Here is a 16394-nt window from a genome sequence, read left to right as displayed (position 1 = left end):
TATTCCAGTAGGTGGCGTCCAGTGACTGTTAAATGTTTTCGATGAGACTCGTTCAAAACCTCTGGACGAAACAAGCCTTCATTCATTAACTTCATTCATTAAAAATCGTTTAAATTAATACATTTTATTTAGTAGACTTATTTATAACATTTAGCGCATTTATAAATAGACTAAATTGTAATTCTTTTTAGATTTTGTTTTGTTATTTAATGTTTTGTTTTTAAATCGTGGGAGGAAAGTGATCTCTATTAGCCTATTGGTACATGTCTCAAAAAAAATAATAAAAAAAAATACATATTATACAGAGTTGTCAATTAAACTTAAAAGAATATATACATCATGTAATTTTTACTATTAACATTTTAAAATTTACAGTCTTACAGACTATGATTTAAAATGTACAATCTTAAGTGTTCATGTATCCTATATTAACAAGGATTTGGGACATAATGCATTATGCGTTTCTCATCCAGTGTGTGAAGTTCTGCAAACCACGCCGTTCCACGATCCATGCCACTATATATCCGTCCTTTAATAGCAGTAGTTTTCAGTCGTAGTCCTGGGTATCCACCACTCCGCACATTTCACGTGTCTCCCTTATCTAACACACCAGATCATCAGCTCATTAGACGAGAGCTCCATGAACTGAAGTAAGTGTGTCAGATAAGGGAGACATACAAAATGTGCAGAGCAGTGGATCTCCAGGACCAGGATTGAAAATCACAGCTTTAAAGTGTTTGATTTAACATTTTGTGTTGTTTGTTATATTTCATTTTAATAACATGAGGCAATATTGAAAGTGGGAAAAGGTGCCAGATTTGACTTTCAAAAGTAATGTATAAGAAAAACTAAAAATGCTAGCATTATCAGTTATTTTATGCTGTTTAATACTGTTGTTTTTCCTCTCCATTCCTCTATCCACGCAGCTGTGCAACAAGTTATGGTGCAAGAACTTGGATCCAGTTAGAATGGAATAATTGGAGGTAACAATTCACTAATATATATATATTTGTTAATTTCACACTTGACTAATAATTGTTTTTGACAAACTGGCTTTGCCAAAAAAAGGTGATGCATCATATATTTCTCAGTCATTTTAGATATAAAATCTTTTACTGAAAAGGTCTGTGCTAGTGAGACACTGCAATGTCTTGCACATTCATACTAAATATAAAACTCATATTTTTCTCTTTGTAGTTCAGAATGAGATGGGCATGCAAGTTTTGTAGTACAGTCGTTTCTACAAAAGCAGACTTACTTAAACATTACAGATTACAACATGACTGTCTTGGACGGCACAGATCATTGCCATGTATTTTCCCGGATTGTCCCTGTTCATTTAAAACATTGAACTCAATTCGTTCACACTTGAAAAGGCACCATGCCCCTTGTCATGTACAGACACCTGCAGATAACTTTTCCTTCTTGTGTCAACATTGTGCCTCTATTACATTTTCAACAGAGGCCGAATTCTTTACACATCTTAGACATCACTTAAAAAAACAGGAGACTGTTGATTGTGTTTTTAACCAGTGTGATTTCAGGACAAATGTGTATGGCACGTTTGCTGCCCACAAAAGCCGGAAGCATATACCTCATTGTGTCACTGACTTTAAACCACAAGTATTGCGTTCAAGTTTAGATTTTGCCTGTGGCCATCCTAGTAGCATAACTCATGAGGAAGAAAGTGTAGAAGAAGAAAGCAATTTGCCACTGAGGACAGAAAGTGAACCTTTGCCAGATTTTTTTGAAAAAAAAAATTGGTTCTGTGCTGCTTAAGTTGGAAAGCCTGTTTCATGTATCAGGCAAGTGCATTGACCAGTTGGTGGAAGACTTACTCTTTATTTCAACAGAAGGGTCAGCTGATGCATTTAGATGTGTAATTGAACAAACACTGAAGAAACATGACTGTGTTCTTGAAACATCAGTAATCACAGATTTGGTAAAGGAACTTTGTGAGTCAAGTCCATTATGTAAGTCACTTGGATTGGATGGTCCTTTTAGTTCCTCGTATAAGAGGAAAGAGTATTATAAAGAGAACTTCCAAATTGTGGAACCTGTTGAATATGTTATTGATGCAAAGGAAAAACAGAGTTTTCAGTATGTTCCCATTCTCAAAGTGCTGTCTTGTTTAATGAATGACATGGATGTTTCTCAAAAGGCACTTGAAAGATCTCAAATCTCTGAACAGGATGTCCCAACATACAGATCTTTTCAGGATGGGCTATATTTTCAGCAAAACCCTTTTCTATCTGAAGGAGAAGTTAAAATTTCCCTGATTTTTTACATTGACGAATTTGAGATTTGCAACCCACTCAGAACGTCCCGGAAAAAACATAAAATCACTGCAGTATATTGGGTGCTAGGAAATCTACCATCACTACTCCGTTCCGAGTTGTCGTCCATTTATTTGGCAGTTCTGTGCAAAGCGGAAGATGTAAAACAGCATGGATATTCAGTTGTGCTAGAACCCCTTTTGAAAGATCTAGGAGTATTGGAGAGAGAAGGAATTTTTATTTCAGGCCTAGGAAAGAATGTCAGAGGTACAGTGATGTGTGTTGTTGCTGACAATTTAGCAGCCCATTCACTTGGAGGGTTTGTTGAAAATTTTTCTGGACCATATCCCTGCAGGTTTTGCCTTGGCCAGCGTTCAGATTTTCAGCTGAAAGAAGTACGTTCAGGTGCATTTCAGAGAAGGACAAATGAGCAACACACTCTACATATTCAAACAGCATTAGAGGATACAAGTTTTGCCCATTCATTTGGTGTCAAAAGGCAATGCATCATGACTGACAAACTGGATTTTTCCATGTTTTATCAGGATATGCACCAGATCTCCTACACAACGTTTTTGAAGGAGTCGTTCCAGTAGAACTGGCTCTATGTTTGGATATTTTCATCAAAAAGAAATACTTGACAGTGAGTGAGATAAATGCTGCAATCCAGCATTTCCCATTTAAATGGACAGACAAAACCAACTGTCCAAAGTCATTGCCTCTGTCTTTTGGAACTCGAAAGAGTATCGGCGGAAATGCCCACGAAAACTGGGCCTTGATCAGGTTTCTTCCGTTTCTCATAGGTCCAAAAATTCCAGTGGATGAACCTGCATGGTTAATTCTTATGGACCTTAAAGAAATTGTGGAATTGATAGTTTCACCAGTGTATACTCAAGAGTCCATTGGCTACCTTGACATAAAAATATCTGAGCACAGACACAGATTTTTGGGTTTATTTCCACAGCAGAAGTTGCTCCCTAAACATCATTTCTTGGAGCACTATCCGGAGCTGATACAGGCTTTTGGTCCTCTGGTGGCTATGTGGACCATGAGATTCGAGGCCAAGCACAGTTTTTTCAAACGTGTTGTGCAACACACTCATTCTTTCAGAAACATCTTGCTTTCGCTTGCAGTGAAACACCAGTTGTTGATGGCTTTTCACTTTTATCATTCAGAAAACTTTAAACCATCACTTTCTGTTTCACATGTGTCCAATGTCAATTTGGATTTGCTACGTGATGATGTACAAGAAGCAGTTCGTAAACAATTTCCGAACGAAACATCAATAGTGTTGGCAAACACAGTATCTTGTTACGGAACAAAATACTGTAAAGGTATGATTCTGGCTCATGGTTCCACTGCTGGACTTCCTGACTTTGTTCAGATACACCAGCTGATGGTTGTAAACAACTCTGTAGGGTTTATAGTGAAAACACGTAGAGCCTGGTATGATGAGCATTTGAGGTCTTTTGAACTGGATGCACCTGGCCATGTTAAAGTACTTCTCCAGGAAGACTTGAGTGATGTTGTACCTCTAGCTGCATACACTGTCAGGGGAAAGTGTATGGTGACTTTGAAGTGCTTCATTTCTATACAGTTCTAGGTAATCATAATGGATAATTTTTAACAGGATATGGCTGTTTTTTATGACTGTATTTTACAGTAAAGAGACAAGTTTACCCAAAATGAAAATTGTAATTCACTCATATGAATAACAAATTAAATTAGTGCGAAATTATTTAAGCTTTGAACAACATAAGAGAGTAAACTATGACAATTTTCTTTTATGGGTGAACTGTCCCTATAATTGATTCAATTTTTGTCTAATAGTGTTTCTTTTTCAAACAGGACATGTGTGAACCAGCAATATTATGGGTGATTCTTGATCAGAACTCCATTCACAAACTTCACCTGCCCTCTGGAATTCCAGATACCTGTGTGAAGTTGGAGTCAGTAGTTAGAGAGACATTTCAGATACAAGGGAACTTTACTCTACATTACAAAGACACTGAGACACTGATTTTGATGAGTTCTTTTCGCTGACTTCAACATCGGAGCTTAAAGATAAAGACACTATCAAAGTAGTGCAAATTGAGCCAGTGATAATAAATTTGACAACAATTGACAGTTTAGAGTGTGCTGGCCCTTCTACCTCAGATGTCCCAATTTCCTCAGATGACTGTTCAGTTGCCTCTTCAGCTCTTTCATCATTTGGCTCATCAGATGACACAGTATTGCTCTCCTCTCCAGACAGTCATGGACAAAGATCACAGTCGTGGCCATCACCATTTGAAATTCCGGAGTTTGCCTATAACACTGAGCTGGTTCTGAAGTCTGCTAATGATGCGTTCAAAAACGACGGAACTCCTCTGAACAATCCAAGTGTAAAGTCAGATATTCTGGAAAAATTGGCAGAAAAAATCTTCCAGTTTTGTGCATATCCAACCAGCCAGCAAATTTCACCAGTTGCACAGGCATTGATCCAAAAGCATCCTTGCCTAAAGGAGCCTGGGTCATACTCCGGGTTCTATGGATGGCAGACAAGATTAAAGTACAAGATGGGGAACTATCGGTCAAAATTGAGAAGCCTAGGTTGCCCAGAAGTAGCTGTGAACTCGGTTAAAAATAAAAAAAACAAAGAAAGCTGAAATAAACTACCTACCTCTACACCCTTCTGGAGTCAAGGTACAGAGTCTAGAACAAGAACGGGTGGAGCTTCTTGATGAGGTCAAGATAAGGGATAACTCGAGAAATATTAATCAAAAAATGGCCAGAAATTTCTCCTACCGCCGTCAGGAGATAGTGGAGAATAGCCTTCTATAGCGAGCATTCAGGAAAGATGGCCTGCTTTGTTCAACACCTCTCAGGTATCTACATTTATGTTTCTTTGTTTTAATTTTGCTCTAAATTTGTTTGTTGAGTTTTGAGTAATGTATTGTTGTCTTTTTAGATCAAAGAAGAATTCAGGAGGTTAACAGCTGTTGAGCTGGAAGCAACATTCATGGCCAACCTGGACAAACACACAGATGCACTCCTGTCTTTGTTTCGCGCCAAGGGAGGAAAAGCTGGACAGCAAATTAGTGAAATTTTGAATATGCTAAACCAGGTATGTGGCTAATTTGTTGTAGGATTGTCAAAAGTACCAGTACTTCAGTACCAAGTTGGCATTGAAATGTTAAAGGGTTAGTTCACTCAAAAATGAAATTTCTGTCATTAATTTCTCACCCTCATGTCGTTCCACAATCGTAAGACCTTCATTCATCTTCAGAACACAAATAAAGATCTTTTTGTTGGCACAATGCTGTCAGATTTCCTTCCATTCACTGCATTTGTAACTGGAACTTTGATGCTTCAAAAACTTCATAAAGAGATCAGAAAACTAATCCATATGAATTGAGCAGTTTAGTTCAAATTCTCTGAAGAGAAAAAATCGCTTGTTATGACGAACAGATTTAATTTAATTTAATACTCACATGTAAACAATGATCAGCGAACATAAGCAGAAGCTCAACCGAACCTGAATGATGCACAAGAACAAACCTCTTCTGGAAACTCAAACGTGCTAAGTAACCAATGAGGTTCATTCTCGTGTTTCGCAACACGTTTGAGCTTCCGGGAAAAGGTTTGTTCTTGTGCATCATTCGGGTTCAGTTGAGCTTTTGTTTATGTTTGCTGATCAGTGTTTATATGTGAGTAAAGGCCTAAATTAAATCTGTTCATCATAAAAAGTGATAAAGTCTCTTCAGAAAATTTGGACTAAACTACTCAACTCATATGGGTTAGTTTTATGATCTCTTAATAAACTTTTTGAAGCATCAATTGTGTAGGCTGACTATGGAGGGACAGAAATCTCACAGATTTCATCAAAAAGATCTTCATTTTTATTCCGTAGATGAACGAATGTATTACAGGTGTGGAACAACATGAGGGTGAACTAACCCTTTTATGATGCTAAACAAAAATGTGAAAATTCTGTTATTGTTTACTCATTCTTGTGCCATCCCTGATGTATATAATCTTTGTTCAGATGAGCCCAAACTTTTTTAGAAATTTTTTAGAAATGTAATCCATCTCTGAGTCTGAATGCAAGTGGCTGGATTCCTCCAAGTTGACGCTTTAAAAACCAATGCAAAGCGAATGTGACTGTAATCCATACAGCTCTAGTATATGAATCTGTGTCTCCAGAGCGAAAAGATAGGTGTGTTTGTGAAAAAAAAAAATACTATTATTTCAAACTATAATCATTGCTTTCGGCTATGTCATCCATGCATTCATAGATTCATGCTCAATGTAAACATCAGCACATTGTGAAGTGTGATTTGTGTTGTTAAACTCAAAGAAGTGACAGCCCTAAGTGCTTCCACATCACTTCTCACGTGAGCTTCAGAACACACGTGTCACGCTTAACAACTGATGTAGCACTTCAATGCAGTCATGAACCAATGTATGACAGACAACCCAAAACAGTGGTTTATAGTTTAACAAGATTAAAATATTACGAATTGTCTTAAATTGGGGTAACTGGGGTCATATGGCTTATCATCATGTTTGTGTTGCATGAGTTTGAGAGTCCCATTCACTTGCATTAAATGGGGTCAAAGAGATTATTTTTTATAAAAATCTCTGTTTATCCTAAGAAATAGTCATATTCATCAGGTGTGAGGGTGAGTAAATAATGAGAACATTTTGGGTGGAGTATGTCTTTAATTTATCTATAGCATATGAAATAAATGTTAAATGTGGTTCTGATCAGGTGACTGACTTGGCCATTCTCCAGTTAGCTTGTCACTTTAGCAGTTTCAAATCGTTGTGGTGTATAGCAGAAGAAACTGAGCGGATTTTTCTGTTCTCTTTCAAAATTCATTTTGCTTCCAACTTCAATTGCCATCAGTAGGTATACCGTCAACAAAGATGAGTTGGTAAAATAATGCCTTCATTCCCAAACTCTATACGGTCTCTGTATAATTGTGCTTTTGTGTGTATGCACCATGAAAAGCTACATTTTGTTTTATGTACTTTTCAGACCAGTCCTGTGGAAAAACGTAAAGAAGTTGTACTCCGATGCTTAATTGTCTACCTCTCGAAAAATCCTGAGAATCTCATCAAGCATTATCAGGTGAGCATCTGAAATCGATCGACAACCAAGTTGGGCTCAACCTAAATAAACAACTTACAGTGGCATGCAAAAGTTTGGGAACCCCTTTTAGAATCTTTGAATATGTGAATAATTTTACAAAATAACAGAGCTTTTTAGTACTGTCCTGAGTAAGATATTTTACATAAAATATGTTTACATATAGTCCACAAGACAAAAAAATAGCTGAATTTATTAAAATAACCCTGTTCAAAAGTTTGTGAACCATTGATTCTTAATACTGTGTGGTTACCTGGATGATCTACGACTGTTTTTTTGTTTTGTGATGGTTCATTATGAAAAGTTAAACTGAGCTCTGTTCTTCAGAAAAATCCTCCAGGTCCTGCAGATTCTTCAGTTTTTAAGCATTGTTTGCATATTTGAACCCTTTCCAGCAGTGACTGAATGATTTTGAGATCCATCTTTTCACACTGAGGACAACTGAGGGACTCAAACACAACTATTAAAAAAGGTTCAAACATTCACTGATGCTCCAGAAGGAAACACGATGCATTAAGAGCCGGGGGGTGAAAACTGGCATCTTGGAGGAATTAGACGGCAAATATGACAACCACGCAACCCAAAAACTTCTCCGAATCAGCACTCTGCTTGATCCCCACTACAGAGGAGGCTTTAATTTGAACGAACTGGAGCAAACTAAGACAGAAATGCTTAATGCCATCACAGAGTGCCGTCGAATGAAAAATCTTGAGAATGCGGAAGAAAAACAAGCAATCACCATCGCTCAAGAGGTGCCTTTGAAGAAGAAAAAAAAAACACACACTGAGTGATCTCCTGGGAAAGACCAAAAAACCACCTATGAGTGAGGCGGATCGGGCAGCGGCTGAGCTCGCGGCCTATCTTTTGGAGGATGTAATAGACGGAGAGGAGAACCCACTTGCATGGTGGAAAAATAATGAAAGCCGCTTCCCGCTCATGTCTCTTGTAACGCTAAAATTTTTGTGTGTAGGCTACCTGCAACAAGCAGTCCTTCAGAAAGGGTTTTTAGCGCAGCAGGTCAAATTGTCACCCCATTCCGTAATGCTTTAACCCCGGAAAAGGTGAATATGCTTGTTTTCCTGTCTAACCTGCGTTAGATTGTTTTGTTAGCTTAATGTTTTAGAAACATTAGGCTCAATTAAATAACTTTATGGTGTTTGGATTTTATTTTATTTAAAAAAAAAATTGTCTAAAAACCGAAATCATTTGTTTTAATTTTGAACGATGATTTTCATTTTTGATGAATTGAATGCTGATTTTTTTTTTTTTTTTTTTTTTTTTTATGATTTCCAACTGTACGCAACTGTTAAGGTGATTTAGTTAGGTTAAATTAAATAACTTGTCTTTTAGGTTAAATTAATTTGTGTCTGTTAAAAACCGAAGTCATATTTATTTTAATTTTGATTGATGAATTTGATTTTAATGATTTCCATACGAAACTGTTAAGGTGATTTGTTTTTCCTCCACATAAATACTTTGATTTAAAAAGAAAAATTGTTTAATAGTCTACTGCAATTTGTCTAATTGAATATCCTTATAGCATTGTGTGAATAAAATATTTGTTTAAAGGTTTCGCTTTCATTTTCTTTTTAGCGTTATCTTTTAAATTTTACAGGTTTCGTTTGATTATTTATATTCTATTAATTATATTTTAATAGCCTATAATATTTCTGGAGCCGTTTAAAACTTGTAGCCAAGCTATGTCGAGTTTATTTGTAACGTGCTTCTCTCTGCCTATACAGACTTCTTATCCTAGCCTACTACCTTTATTGTTTTGCTTAACACGTACTGTATGCATCAAAAACAATAAAAAGGCAAGTGTATGGTAACTACTAGACTATTTATAATGTATTTGGCAACTTCCTAGGTTTCTCAATTGTCATTTTTACGATATTGTCGATTATCGTCTGTAACTGACTGTTATAATCGATATCGCGAAACATATTATATGAGACATCGTCGATATACGAGAATATCGTCATATCGCCCAGCCCTGTTTAATCTTCTATTATTTTGGAATTTAAAAGGTTTTCTGGTATGTGTGAGTTTTTGGGGTCACCATTGCTGAAGAGTAAAGCCTGTGGTTAGGCTGATGATTGGCCAAACACCAATAAGACTATTAGGTGCGTCCCAATTCACATACTTATGAACTATTCTGTGATGTTCTTAAGTACAAATAGCGCGAGTAGTAAGTTCACACAGACAATTTCAAAAAGAAAAAGTGCACTTTAAATACCCGGATGATGCACTAAATTAACGGGGGGAAAAAATGAAGTGTGAACGTTAGACGCTTCATGCACTCAACTGTCGCAGCTTTACGTTGCGGAGGGGGAGGGTGGATCAGACTCAGATGTTTAATCACAAAATAAACATATAAAATTCATACACTACATAGATGAGTACATAGTGCATAACTACATAGTGTATAAGTGCATTGTGTATAGTGTGTCATTTGGGACGCAACTTACAATGACTTTATTTAAAAACTAGTCATGGTTGTAAGTGTAATGCCTCTCTTCAGCACAGTGATAGTCTCTTTGCTGAATACTTCAATACGTGCAGGTGTGTATTATTCAATATATTGTAATATTAACACAATGTATTATCCTGTGTATTTTCAAATATACTATTAAATCATTTAATATATTGATCTTTCAAATATATTTTCTTTGCATAAGGGAATGCACATTTGAATTTAAGGATGGAAAACAATGGACTTGTGCTCATATTTCCTCATCAGAATGATGGACAGATAACTTATCTATAAACATCTCAACAAACACAAATATGTTTTTCAGTCAGTCGTGTTGGGTGAGGATCACTGTATGTCAGCTTATTATTATTCTGAGGTAAGATCTTCTTTCTGCTCATAATGCTCCTCATCAGCCTATTTATGTCAAAAACATGTATAGATGTGTGTGGATAGGAGTAGTTATAATTAATTTGTGTGTAGTTATGGTTGAGTAACTATGCTTTGACCAGGCCAGGACTCTTGCTGTAAGTCCTTTAACATTTTTTAATGCCAAGTCCGCGGTTTTCCAACACTGGCTGCAATGTGATCTCATGAGAATGTGTGTATTTTTATGTAAAGTGTGGTTCTACCACACATGCGGTGCTGTTCTGAAATGAGGCGGCACAATTGTTTTTTATTTATAAATCAATGTAAATGCATGTGCACTACTCTTAACGTTGACACATCTTCCTTGTTAAATGAACATTACATCAAAAAAGAAAAAAAAAGAAACCAAATACAATTCTATTTTGTAATTTTACATTAACAATGTATTGTAATAACTGTTCTTTTCATAAAAACCAAGTCAATCTCATCGAGTTAGTGTTTTAAGCATTTCTACATTCATTCCAAAATAATAACTAAAGGCAAAAATAATTTAAACAATATATTTTATTTGTGTATTTATGTTTTTCTTTTTAATTATAAACTTAGGCTATTTTGGATCATCAGTCATGCTCAGTAAACACCGTCTGTCACAGACATGAATTGTATTTTTAATTTCACCAAGCTCATTGCACTAAAAACCCCTGCAGTCATCATGCTTTCAGTCCATTTTAAGTTTGATTTTGACGTGACATAAAGCGGTGATATCTATCTGGGTGATCTGTTTACTTACTTTTCAATTAGTCTTCCCATTGACGCCATTATTTGTTCAGTCAAACTGACGCGCGGAACGTGCACGTAAACAAGAGTCCGAAAATCGCTCCCTATACCCTTAAATAGGGCACTATTTGAGGGGACAGCCATTTTGTATTGGTGTCCGAAACCATAGTGGACGATGTTGAGTGCACTTATTTAATCCCACAATGCACCGCAATAACGAGTGTACAACCGATGCACCTCAACGGCTATAGAGAATATGTAACGCTTTGGCCCAGATAAAGCCAGTTAAATCAATGGAATGAAAGAGCTTGCAGGCGAAAAGTCTGTATTTCCACTCGTTTAATGGCAGGTACACAGGAACGCGCTCCTCGCATACATGAGATTGACTCTTTCTTAGCGTCACAAATAAAAATAAAGCAATATTATAACAAAAATGGGAGAGCACATTCATCATCTATCGTGGTTCTCATCTCACAGTCAAGTAGTTCTTCTTCATCATCACCGCATAGCGCGCGCTAAGAGAAGTGATCAGTCTCTTAAAGGGCACAACGCACCATAATGTTATGCATGTAAACGCACAGTTTTCGCTGTTACAAATACCCATAATGCACTGTGAGAGTCGCGCGCTGAATGAATTCCCGCGTCTCGCCAGGAGATGGCGCCCTGCAGCTGAATCAAGCATCCATTCATTTTCCAAACAGCGCTGGTCCAGCATTATCATACAGGTATAAATTCCTTTCTAATTGATCATTAAATCGTTTAAAAGTATTGAACATGCTAGTTACAACATAAATATTCATTACTACTGGAGCTGCCAGTTTGCTACATTTCAAAAGATTATTAAACAGCAGCACAAACTATGCGAAATCGGCAGCCCTTCCGGCACACTCAGTGTCCGAATTCACTCACTCATTTCATTCACTCCTTCAAGTGGACTATATTAGTGGGCTAAGGTAGGGAATAGTGAATGAGGGTATGGGGGCAATTTTGAACACCGCAAATGTATAGAAAAAATATTGTAGCAACTAGATTTTCTTTAAAATACACGTATAAATATGCTACTTAGGCTTCTGGAGTCGTTTTTTGTGAGAAAATTTTACTTCCGCATCTGAAAAATGCCAAATCGGAAGTGACGTAACGGGAGGGAGTGCGGTCAATATAAACAATAGGAAAACAATGGATCGCAATGACAGTTCGGACGCTGAGGACATTGTAAATGTTTATTCATACTCGTATAACAGCCATAATTAGCCTGCTATGCGGCCAAGAGAGCAGGGACAGGCCAGGATTAGACAGAATAACGGTCAAAAGAGACAAATTGAGCTGTGGTGTGAGGAGAAGGAGTGGAGAACAGGGGAGGAGACCATTATTAGCTTGTAGATATATACATTAGCTAACGATATGTAACACTGTGCTCAGATCACAATATTGTACAGATTATTATCATGTATCAGGCAATAGCAAAGCTAGTTTTGGTCATCTAGGAGTATTGATTACTAATAACAGAAACTAATAAACTTTGATCTCACTAAAAAATGTTGGGTTAAAAATAACCCAACAAGTAACCCAACTATGGGTTAACATAGCACCTTCCCAACTGTGGGTTATTTTTAATAACCCAATTGGGTTAAAAATAACCCAACAGTTGGGTTAAATATTTACTTTTATTCATGACATTATTATAATATATAAAACATACTTTGTTTTCTAGATTGTTTATTTGTATAAAATAATATGTTTTAACAATTATATTTTAAATTACAAATGAAATATTGTGGAGTCATTTAATGTAAATATCATAAGTGTACATACAATAATTCAAAACCTATGCAAATTTGTACAAACAGTACACATTCAAAACCTACACAAACATGTACAGAGTAAACTCAAAACATAAATAAAATATGTACACAGAACACACAAAAATTCAAAATAAACACTACATTTAAACCTACACAAAAGTGTACAGTACAAATATTAAATTCAAACCTATAAATTTGTACAAACAGTACACAATTACACAAAACCTCCTAAATGGGAGCAGACGGCTTTGAACAGTATTTCATATATATAAAAAAATTAAATAAATAAATAAATAAAAATTGAAATATACATGCATAGCTTAAAATAAGATCTTCTGTTCAATGCCACAATGAAAAAATAATGAAAAAAAAAACCTAAAAATAAAAAAACTTGGGAATTCTCTTTGTCCTCAAGGCATCAAGTCATGTGGATCCCGGCTTGTCTCACTGCTCAGGTAATGCGCCATATTAGTGCCAACCTTCAAAGAATAAATAAAGTTCAGTTGGCATGCACTGTGACAACATAAGCAGTGTTAAATTAAGTAAAAGTTACACTGAAGCAGTGCTGTACTAAATTAAAATATGGTCACTGAATTACTGCTGTTAAAGGGTTGATGATTTAATGTTGTTTTTAGTCGAATTTATTGAAAGCAGTTTACTCATCTACTTAATATGAAATAACATTTCTGTTCGTCACTTGTGCTGCTCGTTTCGGAGGATTACATAATGTTAAACAAAACTACAATTTAAAACCTTATGAATACATTTTCTGTAATTGTTTAACCATTTTGTAATATTTAGTTTGTTTGCTGTGCGACACAGAAGGCGTTTTCTCCTATGCAGTGACTGACAATACAGATACACCAAAACACAACATAAATTCACAAATCACATCAATTTTATTTGTTCGCTGTACTCCAAATCTTTAGAATCCATATGTTTGTAAGGAACAGATCCAAATTCAGCCCTTTATCCATCGATCTTCATTTTGATTCTCAGCAACAGCGACCGTCACAGTCAAAGCTCGCGCTCGTTATGATTCAAATTTGAAAGTGGCGCCACCCTCGAGAAGTGTTACGACATGGTTTACGGCACTGATATCAAACGCTCATTGGTTCTCACCTGCTTCGTCACAGATTGCGACATGCCGTGTTTCAGTGGATTGACATTTGAAATGAGTGCGCGCCTTCACGGAGAGAAGCCGGATTTATCATATTTTCATGGATTAGTAAGTTAAATTCTGCTCTGTACCCTATAAAAAACTATTACCGCCAGAGAGGACTGTGACTGGAACTCATCATCATTTGAACTACTTTTGGTACCACCTTTGACATTTTCGCAAAAAATAAATTATTGTGATTACGCTTGTTTGTCTGTCATTTATAACAGTAGGTAGTTTAAAGAAATGGTTATGGGTAGGTTTAGGGGTAGGTGTAGGATTAGTGGCTCAAAATATCGTTTTAATGTTATATTTTTACTAAAATTGTCATTTTCCTACACATTTCTGCCCATTATGTTTTATTCTTTTAACATTCTGTATAAAATGGGTAGGTTTAGGTTCGGGATGGGGTTTAGGGATCTTACATTTATCTACAAAATGATAAAATGGAAATTATACATATATCTTCAAGACATGATAAGATTCGTAAATATTTTACGTTTTTTTCGCTGTAAAAACGTAAGCATTTTTACGTTTTAGTGCCATAATTACGTCAATATTGTACGTTTTAGCACCTTTCTAAACGTACAAAAATGTACGTTTTGTGTCTTTGAAAGTTACGTATTAATACCTACGTATTGACAATGAGACCAGGCTGGTATAAAGCATGTATGTTTGATTTCGGTGATGAATGCTTTGTAAACAAGTCCCAGATCGCGGGCGGTGAGTAAAACTGCATCAAATGTCTGTGTTTTATTGGCAATCACCACTCAAGTGCATATAATGTAAACGACACAAACATTTTTGTTCCCTTTTTATTTATAATGATGTTGCAGCTTGCAGACGATCTCTACGCAAAACCTGCGCGCTCATGACTCTTTAGTTCTGCCCACGGCAGGCACGCCTCCAGGGGCTCGGCTTTTGACTCGGTACAGAATATCTATCTTTTATAAATATGATAAAACTAAAGACTTTTCAGAGATATGAAGGATGCAATACTACTCTATAGGTACTCAAGATTAACATGAGATTGGCAGAAAATGTTGCGTTACCTACCCTTTAATAACTCATATCTTTCCAAACCTCAAAGACATTTTCAGAGCACAAATGAAGATCTTTTTAATGAAATCTGACAGATTTCTGTCCCTCTGTTGACAGCTACGCAACTACCACTTTTAAGGCCCACAAAAGGTAGTAAAAGACATTAAACTTTAGGGGAGTTGGAAAATGAGCCTATTTTCAAAAAAAGTGGAGTGTTCCTTTAAAGTAATCCATGTGACTCCAGTGGTTTAACCTCAGTTTTAGGAAGCGATGCAAGTATATTCTATATTTTATTCCCTAACCATAATTTTCCACTTTGTTTACAAAATAATAATCTCCAATGCATGTTCACAGGAGCACCTCAACACATTCATGTTTTGATGCAAGAGCAGACGTTGTTGTGTAAATGCAAAAGTTATGGGTTTTTTTGCACAAACAAAGCACTCGTGTCGCTTCATAAAACTGAAACCATGTCTACACCGGACGTGAGCAAAGCGACACATCAAAAGAAAATAGAACCTATTATAATCAGTCATATTGTCTACACTGGATGCGGCGCGACACCAAATTCCAGAGTAAACGGATTCCCTGTTCTATTTCTGATGTAGTCCGAGTGCTCTGCAACGGTCGGTTTGTCGCGTTCGGTGTAGACAGCTTTTAGCTGTTGTGGTGCGATGCAACAAAAGTCAAGTCTGGTGTAGAAAGATGTGAGGTTAAACCTCTGGAGTCACACTGAGAACTTTAGCAATGTCTTTACTATGTTTCTGAGCCTTAAAAATTTTAGTTGCGTAGACTGTCAATAGAGGGACAGAAATTTTCTCTGAATTTCTTTAAAAAGAATTTGATCTGTGTTCCAAAGATGAGTGAAGGTCTCATAGGTGTGGAACGACATGAGGGTGAGAAATTAATGACAGAATTTTCATTTTTGGGTAAACTAACCCTTTAACAAGCAGAATCACTAAAGGAAATGAGAAATGGATCCATATTTATACAGAGCAGTGTAATTTATCAAAGCTAATTTTGCAGTGTTGCTTTTATTTACAGGCTGAATGTCAGTTAAGCTGTGCTTCATTTCAGCACCATTTTCCCATTTGTGAGGCATGGCCATGATGGCAGGACAGCGGGAAGGGTTTTGAAGGCATCTTTGAAAGACAAGTTTAAAAACTTTAATTTATACCATGTGTGTGGACAAATTTCACATGCACTTAGACATGGCCAATACATTTTTTTCCCAAAATAAAACAACCCTCACTATTCTGAACATCATTAAACTCATTCCATTCCAGTTTTTGTTCTAAAGGATCAAATCCATGCAGTTTGTTGAGGTGTTGTATGTCTAATGAACACATTAGATTTGCTGTGAGGA

At 36.3% G+C, this 16394-nt stretch overlaps 1 protein-coding gene and 1 long non-coding RNA gene across 4 annotated transcripts in view; both read left to right on the top strand.

The window, feature by feature from the left end:
* arnt (aryl hydrocarbon receptor nuclear translocator) overlaps positions 1–16394 on the top strand; it is a 153552-nt gene that overhangs the window by 36662 nt on the left and 100496 nt on the right. The window lies entirely within an intron of this gene.
* On the top strand, positions 890–9128 carry LOC127497915 (uncharacterized). The gene is made up of 5 exons (XR_007925711.1): positions 890–983; positions 4125–5143; positions 5227–5382; positions 7300–7392; positions 7806–9128. It is a non-coding gene; the product is annotated as an uncharacterized LOC127497915 (long non-coding RNA).

This window comes from Ctenopharyngodon idella, chromosome 16 (assembly GCF_019924925.1).
Source record: "Ctenopharyngodon idella isolate HZGC_01 chromosome 16, HZGC01, whole genome shotgun sequence".
Classification (NCBI taxonomy): domain Eukaryota; kingdom Metazoa; phylum Chordata; class Actinopteri; order Cypriniformes; family Xenocyprididae; genus Ctenopharyngodon; species Ctenopharyngodon idella.
Note: the sequence above shows the minus strand (reverse complement) of the source record. Positions and strands in the feature narration are given on the sequence as shown.